Source organism: Rhinopithecus roxellana, chromosome 13, assembly GCF_007565055.1.
Source record: "Rhinopithecus roxellana isolate Shanxi Qingling chromosome 13, ASM756505v1, whole genome shotgun sequence".
NCBI lineage: Eukaryota > Metazoa > Chordata > Mammalia > Primates > Cercopithecidae > Rhinopithecus > Rhinopithecus roxellana.
This window is the reverse complement of record NC_044561.1, coordinates 53581567-53590539: the sequence shown is the minus strand read 5'-3', so window position 1 is coordinate 53590539 and position 8973 is coordinate 53581567. Positions and strand designations below refer to the sequence as shown.

General features: G+C 41.4%; 1 protein-coding gene across 3 annotated transcripts in view; it reads right to left on the bottom strand.

Moving 5' to 3' along the window:
* Positions 1-490: 490 nt before the first annotated feature.
* Positions 491-8973, bottom strand: part of KCNJ15 (potassium inwardly rectifying channel subfamily J member 15) — an 85845-nt gene continuing 77362 nt past the window's right edge. Inside the window, exons 3-4 of one of the 3 annotated variants that reach the window (XR_004052469.1) lie at positions 7336-7425; positions 5343-6093 (exon numbers count right to left, since the gene is read on the bottom strand). The gene's annotated coding sequence lies outside the window, so the exon portion shown is untranslated. Of the gene's footprint in view, positions 1135-5342; positions 7426-8973 lie in introns of those variants that run through there. The other 2 variants (XR_004052471.1, XR_004052468.1) reach the window with 2 other exon arrangements.

The window sequence follows — 8973 nt, the reverse complement described above, 5'->3', positions numbered from 1 at the left end:
GATGAAATGGATGGGAAAGAATAATGTTATGGGTTGAATTCTATCCTCCCAAAAAGATATGTTGAAACGCTAACCCCCCAGTACCTCGGAATGTGACCTTATTTGGAAAAAGGATCTTTAGAAAGGTAGTCAAATTAACATGAGGTCACTAGGTTGGTCCCTAATCCAATATGACTGGTGTCCTTACAAAAAGGGGGCAATTTGGACACAGAGACAGGCACAAAGGGAAGCTGCTGCGAGAACACCATGTGCACATGAAGACAGAGGTTAGAATTATGCACCTACAAACCAAGGAGCTCCTGAGCCTACTAGGAGCTGGGAGAGACCAGGCAAAATACCTCCCTTATAGGTGTCAGAGGGAGCATGGTCCTCCTTCAGACTTCTCACCTCCAGAAGTGTGATTCAATGAATTGTTCTAAACCACCCCGTTTGCAGTTATTTGTTATGGCTGTCCTAGAAAAATACAAATAACATAGCTCTTTTAGGAATCTGCTTTTATTTCCTAGTACAATGTCCATTGCCAAATAAATATTAACGTGGAGACCACAACACTTCATCGACCTGTCTTGGAGATCAGGTGATTGTTAAAGTGACTGGGTAAATAATAAATGATGCGAGAAACTGCTTCATCTGATGATGAAATATGCACTTAAGGCTGTGATGATGTGCTTGCCTCCTGGCTGCCAATTCCTGCCCTGGGAAGCAGTGAAATAGAAATTGTGGTTTCCGGCTCTGATTCCTACTGAGGAGAGATGAAGATGTTATGAGCCATTGACTCCTTAGCAAGTGTACCTTGTCCAGGTCCAGCTCGCCACAAATCCTTCATTCCAGTGAGGAAGCCCCAGTATTTTATCCAGCTCCATTCCTGTTTTGGACAGCCTCTTTGCACTTGAGTTCCAGCCTTCATTTTTCTGTCCCAGCAATAGGATTTTTGTCTTGCTTCCCTTCTTCCTGACTCCTATTAAGGGCAGAGTTCTGCCCTTGATTTGAAGGCCCTGGGTCTGGGTCTCTGCTCCTGAAGCTCTATTTCCTTGATCTCCATCATGTGTTGTGGGTTCATATTCCACTTCTCTCCTATTTGCACCTCTTTATTTATCTGCTTGTGAAATTGAGAGATTTGTAGGCAGGTCTTCCCTAGTACCAAAAGCAATCTGTCAGAACATCTTTCTAGAGTCAGATTCTAAGGCCCCCCTTTTCTCTTGCCCTGCGTTTCTAGCTTTTCTTGGTGTCTAGGTCTTGAGCCTTCCTGCCCCAGACCTGGTCATTGTAATTGCAGTGACTCCTTGTGCTGGGGCCACTCATTTGCTCCCTTTAGGCCCTGTAAGCTCAGTGTCGGATTCCAGGCAGCTCCACTGATTCTGCAGTGTTTGCTTGTCTCTACAAAGCTCTCTTTGTCTCTTGACTCAATCAGCCAAGACCTTAAAATGATTACCTACCTTAAAGTTTCTCTGAGAAACCCAGTATAAATCCTTACAAATCAGGTTTTTAGAACTCAGCAAAACATTCAGTTGAAAGCTCACTGCTCTATTCACAACAGGCAGCACACTGGCAAAATCCCTTATTATTTGCATTTCTGCTCTTCAGCGTGAATTCAACGCCCACCAGTCATCTGTGGTGACACCACAATTCAACCATGCCTTTGTTTTCACTTGATGGAAACACTTGAGCACCAAGTAAATGCTGCTTTGGCTCCAAGAGTATCAACCACCAAATCACCTATGCTTTTTTGGATACACCCTATAATGGTCCACCTGGGAGGCAGGACAAAACACGGAGACAAAGCCAGGCTTTTATATTGGCCACTCCTGGCTTTACACCTCGGTAGATGGGTAACTGGACAAATTACTCAACTTTTCTGAGCCTCATATGATGCAATCGTAATGAATGTGAGGACTTTAGAACTGAATGCTTGTTCATCTCGACTTTTCTGTAGGATTTCTTAATCTTAGTCACCCCATGTCTAGTCTTTGGTCAACTGTGTATGCTTACATGAACAGCAGGATGTGGATTCTGTTTAAGTGGCATTCTTACTCCTCTGCCCTTTCCTTTTCGATTGATCACTTCGTATCTTCTCTACCTTCAAGATATTTATCCCATGTTCCCAGCCTCTAAATAACAGACCCTTTGAAGCATGTTAGGCCTTTAGGCAATATATCCAGCCTTCCAGCCTCATGCTTTCACCTGGGTTATCTGTTCTGCTATCACTTTTTCCCTGATTTTGATCCATTTCACATGGAAATCTGCTCCAACATGAGATTTCCATGTTGTAAATTTAGGAGATAAAACACTAGGCCAGAAGGAAAAGATCCAGACTGAGCATAGTGGCTCACATCTGTAATCCCAACGCTTTGGGAGGCCAAGGTGTGAAGATCACTTGAGCTCAGGAGTTCGACACCAGCCTGAGCAACAATTTGAGACCTCATCTCTACAAAAAAATTTAAAAATTATCCAGGTATGGTGGCACGCACATGTAGTCCCAGCTACTCAGGAGGATGAGGCGGGAGGATTGCTTGAGCCCAGGAAGTCGTTACAGTGACCTGTGATCACGCCACTGCACTCCAGCCCAGGTGACAGGGTAAGATCCTGTCTCAAAAAAAAAAAAAAAAAAAAAAAAAAGAGAAAGAAAGAAAAAGAAAAGAAAAAAAGAAAAAAGAAGGAAAAGACCCAGACTGCCACCAGTGGCTCACTGGGTCACTCTGGAAGTGACGTCAGTGGGCTGCAGGGTCTTCTGCAAAGTGTAGATAACTGCATATGTCCTTCTTCTACCCTTTCATTGGGTATAATATGGACTATTGAATATTTGAAATTGTTTTTAGCAATCAGAGTCCTACAAACATGAATATTGTTTGCTCTCTGGATATCTAAGATGTGACCAGATGTCATGAGACTTTTGTGTGTGTGTGTGTGTGTGTGTGTGTGTGTGTGTGTGTGTGGCTTGTGTGAGCAGAAGAGGCATGCTGGCAACAAAATATGCCACAACACATTTGAACATGTAGCAGGTCAGCCAGACTTACTATGGGGGCAGGGGTAAGGAGAAGCACACTGTTCTGGGCTGCTGTGAAGCTGTGAGTCTGTTGGTCGCAGTGGACTTCTTTATTGCAGATCTTTAAATCACATGCTGAGTGGGCACGTTAAACAGAGTTTACAGAGAGGTACACTGTCAAGAGCAAGTACAACTGCTAATAGAGTAGATTTTAGATGCTCTCACTACAAAAAAGGAAATATGTGAGGTGATGGAAATGTCATTAGCTTGATATAAATATTCCAAAATGTATACATATATTAAAACATCACATTGTAATGCCTAACTATATATAATTATTATTTGTTAATTAAAAATACATGTGGGCTGGGCGTGGTGGCTCACACCTGTAATCCCAGCACTTTGGGAGGCTGAGGTGGGCGTATCACCTGAGGTCAGGAGTTCGAGACCAGCCTGGCCAACATGGTGAAACCCTGTCTCTACTAAAAATACAAAAATTAGCTGGGTGTTGTGGCAGGTGCCTCTGATCCCAGCTACTTGGGAGGCTGTGACTGGAGAATTGCTTGAACCCAAGAGGCGGAGGTTGCAGTGAGCTGAGATCGCGCCACCGCACTCCAGCCTGGGCAACAAGAGGGAAACTCCATCTCAAAAAACAAAAAATAAATAAAAATGTGAACAAAATCTTAAAAAGAGTAAGAGTTTCTGGCAGACTCAATAGAGGCAAACTAAGAAAGATGCAGAAAGCAGCCCTTAGGATGGGTGAAAACACATTTGGGTCACACAAATACCTTATCAGCTAACATTACCATGCAAGTGTTAAATTCCAATAAAGGAATAGACTAATTTAGAAAACAATCACTTGAACAATGTAAGAGTTTCTGGGGAGAATATGGACTTTTGCATGAAAAATTAAACCATGAAAGTTGTTTGTCTAACATTTCTGAAGACAGGATTTCTGAGAAGGGAAATGATGCCTGCCGGGATGTTGTATATCCAGACCAGAACCAAAGCTTCCCACGTTGCTATGACAAATTCCCTTATTCTCTGCCCCAAGGACATGGTGTGGTGAAAGCAATGCTGCCTTATGGTTTGGATGTGGTTAGCTCAGTTCTCAGCCAAGGCCACCCTGGAAGGACAAACAATGCTTGAGATAATGGGGTAGAAAATAATATATGTCTGAAAACTTCCATGCAAATTAAAATTAATAAAATGAAATGTGTCCCACCAGCTAGCTTCATGACTGTGTTTCAGATGACTGTGCACTTTCTAGAAAACATTTTCCCTTTTTGTTCAAACGGTATCCCCAAAGTTGACCTCCTACTATCTGCACCAGCCTTGTTTATTTCCAGCTGTCACATGCTCCCTCCAAGAACAAAGCCTGGCCACCCCTGAGAATGTTACAAAGAATGAGCCAAGACTCCAAAGGAGAGGGCTCTAAGAGAGGCACTCTGGAATGTTCAGAGCTGTGGCAACTATCTTGTTGCATGTGTGTGTAGTTTTCCCAGGAAACTGCTTGGAGGCTAACTACTGCCATTTGGATGCATACCTCGGCTACCTGGGTTTTAATTAGGTGTGCCGCTTTAGAGTCACACCCATACTAATGCCTGTAGGACTTATGTAATTAAGTGTTTTCTTTCTTTTCATCCATCCAAGTAAAGGAGCAATAGCACAAAAGGCACTTTGGTAAGGGTTGCAGTGCTGAAAGGATGTTTGTTATTAAATGGTTGCTTGATTTTTAATCATTGACTAAAATGAGATAATCATTCTGGAGCAGGAGAGCATTAGGCAAAAAAAGAGAGATGAGGTTGGGCTTACTGGCTCATGCCTGTAATTACAGCTACTCAGGAGGCCAAGGTGGGTGGATCACTTGAGGTCAGGAGTTTGAGACCCACTTGGCCAACATGGTGAAACCCTATCTCTACTAAAAATAAAAAAATTAGTCAGGCATGGTGGCACACACCTGTAATCCCAGCTATTTGGGAGGCTGAGGCAGGACAATCACTTGAATCCTGGAAGAGGAGATTGCAGTGAGCCACTGCTCTCCAACCTGAGTGATGGAGTGAGACTCTGTCTCAAAAAAAAAAAAAAAAAAAAAAAAAAGGAGCGATGAGGCAGGGATTTCTTTTCCTTTCTATTCAGTGATTGGAGAGAAGCAAAATACATTTCTTTAGGTACTGATATATAGTAACACCTTGATAAGTTTTTAGGACCCATTCATCCCACATTATTGTGATTGCCATCACTGGAAAAGGTTATTTCAGGTAAGTCCACCTCTGAACTTTCTAAGGACATACTCGATTTTTGTCTGTCAGAGCACCACTATAACACCATTACCATTCCAGTGAAACAAAAAGAAACCCAAGACTGTAAAATTAGCTTTATAGTGTTTGCCATTGTTTCACAAGTTACAGTAATTCCATTTATTTGAAGAGAAAAAAGAGGTGACAGAGCCACATATGGAAATAAAGGATTTGACAAATAAAGGGATGAATTCATAGGATACAAAAGTAGGTATTTAAAGCTGTCTGGTCATTGTATGATTGGGTTCAGTGATGACAGAGTATCCACAGTTAGTGTGAGATTTCCGACATGCACCAAATAGTAGCTCAGCCTTGAGAAACACGAACCACCATTCTGCTGGAGCAAATCCAAGCTTAAGACTCACTTAAGAACCATGGGAAAGCAAGGATATAAATCTTGCAATGCTGTATAAGGATCAGATGTGGTTCTATATATAGGAAGAGACCGAAGTGTGATCAAGATTTTGGTTAGTAGACACTACCAGGAGTTATAAGTAGTGGGTTTGTTTGCATATAAAATCTGCATGTCATTTGGGATTTCCATTACCATAACGTTCCCATGAATTTCATTAAGTAGTATTTTGGAGTCCATCTTTCTGGGATGGAGATTCTGTTTACAAAAGCCTCCTTTCTGTAACTTACTATTCCATGACACCTTACAGAAATCATTCCTCAAAAATGGATCCAAGTCGGCTGCTATCCTTCCTCTCCTGGCTGCTATGTAACACTTCGCGTCAGCACACAAACACGGCTTCCTTTTGTGATCTGGAGGTTTGTTTGTGTAAAAAGCCGCTGATACAGTCATACTTCCTGTAATGATTTGATTTAATACGACATCCTTAATCCTGAGATTTGATTGCAGATGAAAGAATACAGCTAAAACTACAGCGAATGAAAAAAATCTTCCCTTTGAACTTCCCTCCAATCACCTTCTTGGAAGCTCTTTACTTTTCTATAATATTAAGTAAATTTGCATAAAGTAACAGTCAGCTGAGAGATCACGCATTTCCTAGCTCAGAGTCAACAACTTCTGATTTTTTGTTTTAAGGAAATAGATACTCTATAATCAACGATAGTAATTCCCTTGGAGTCTAATTTTGAGTAGATCTAACTTTTATTTACTTAAATATTTTTGAGGGTGAAATTAGAAATTTTAAGTAGGTAGGAGGGCATGGACACTAGATAAGATTTGGCGTTGAATAAAGATAAAATTATAGCTAAGTATTACATCATGTGGCAAGGGTTGTTAACCAAACAAAACTTGGTGATGGACTTTTAGGAGGACACTTCTGTAAAACCATCAGCCTAATTCTGCAACTGGGGCTTGAGAACCTGGGCTCCTGTGCACCCACGTGGAGGGTGACTTTGAGCCCATCCTTCTAGGGTGAAGCCCCAGGGAAGACCATTCCTCACTATGGAGGCTCAGACAGTGCACGCCGCTCCACACTGCACACAGGAGTGTCAAAGACTGGGTTGACTGGGTTTCCTGTGTTCAGCTGAAATTTTCCCTTGATAATTGGGCAAGCCAGGGAAATACATTTCTGGAATACTCCCTGACTCTACTACTAGTTGTATGAATATCATAAACTCCAAATAAAGAACCATGTATTTCTCTTCTAGAAGTGGGCATAGTTTGGGATTATGCGAACACTCTTTATAAGTTTGTCAGATTTGGCAAATAACTATTCAGGACAGGAGTTTCAGTTAAGTTTGAAGATTTGTCTAATTTCCAAGGCAATTTTGTAATATACGGGGAAAAAAGGTTGCATATAAGACATTTAAGGTAACCTTCAAAAGTCCACACAAATCAAAAATTACCATATAGGACATATTCTGCACATACAGAGTGCCTGGCAGTCCTAGCTCGCAGGCATTATATTCAGATTACAAAGCCTTGACCTACATATATGACATCCTTGGCTTTTATACTCATGTATCAGTTCTGTCCTTTGACTTCCATCATCCATTCTTGTAATTTTTACTAGCTATTAACTATCATCTCCAATCAACTGCATTCTCTTGGTCTTCTATTTTTACACACTGTCAACATACCAATTGAAAAGTAAAAGTTCCTGCCCTCAATATGTGGCTATCTGGATGTGCACCAATTCCTCTTCTTGCTCTGAAGACAAAGGATTTGTCCTTTCCAAAAAAAAAAACAATTAAAACAGAGTTTACTGACAAATACTAGTAGTTTAAGAAGGCAAATAACTCCTTATTCTTTAAAATCCCAATTAATTTCTAATCATGCAATTTTATTGCAAATTTCAACTCTAGAGAGTCTACTACTACTCAGAAGTCACACTGGTTTTGAGAGTAGAAAACCACTCATTGCTGTCCGCAGGTCCGGGGATTCACTGGAAGTCACTTTGATTAAAGATAAATTGAAGTTCGGCCGGGCGCGGTGGCTCACGCCTGTAATCCCAACAGTTTGGGAGGCCGAGGCGGGCAGGTGACGAGGTCAGGAAATCGAGATCATCCTCGTTAACACGGCGAAACCCCGTTTCTACTAAAAATACAAAAACAAACTCAGCCGGGCACGGTGGCAGCGCCTGTAGTCCCAGCTACTCGGGAGGCAGAGGCGGAGAACGGCGTGAACCCGGGAGGCAGAGCTTGCAGTGAGCCGAGATTGCGCCACTACACACCAGCCTGGGCAACAGAGCGAGACCAGTCTCAAAAAAAAAAAAAAAAAAAAGAAAGAAAGAAAAACAAAAAAGATAAATTGAAATTCACAAAGGGTAAAGTGTATGAAGTTAATCATTTAGAGGTGAATGTTAAGCTTTTGAGCTTCAAGTGTAAGTAACTCTTCCCCAGAGGAAGAAAATTAAGATAATCTGTACCTACCCAGAGTTTAACAGTCAGAGACTAGATTTCGAGTGCACACCACAGAACCTGGAAATCACCACTGGAAATGCTAGTTACCTTTCACTTAAAAAAAACTGCATCATGGAAAGCTATGATAAAACTAGTTATTTCAGAAATTTAATAGGCAAAGAAAAGTCTAGCAGGAACGAAAGCCAAAATTGACAGCCTGAGAGTCTTCACTGTGCCGTGTGGTCAAATGTCTGACCTTTTGAACATCCTGACAGCATACAGAACCAAACCTAGTCAAAGGCTCTAGTGCTTTCATTTTTCTCTTCTCTTCTTCTCCCTCCAGCTGGGGTATATATATTGAAGACTCAAATAAGGGAGACAGAATAATATTAGAGTGTGAGTGTCACTATTTTTTTCATGCTGGAGTAGAAATGCCACCTTAAAAATATATCTTCGCTTACATTTCGATAATATTGAAATCACAGTCTATTAAAAATTGGGAAATTTAATGCAAATAAAAATCCAACAAAACAGTTGTTTCGATTTATTAAATATCTGGTTCATTAATTCGTGGCATTTTTTTTTCACCTTAAACCAGCTCTTTAGATTTCTAGACACTCTGCTTTGTGTTGTAATTTCCCCAGGATGAAAAAGGGAGCCAATGCATGACTCTCCACCCCATCCCAAAGGAGTAGGGTTGGGTGACTCAGTGTTTTGCTGTCCAGAGCCACTGTCTGCCAGGCACCATGTGAGCACCATCTATTTTATTGCTGAATAAGACACGGCTTGTGGGGCACACTGATTTACTGCTCTTGACTCTGTGGTTTCTCAAATGGAACACAACGTTTTTTAATGGACTCATTGAGAAAACCTTAC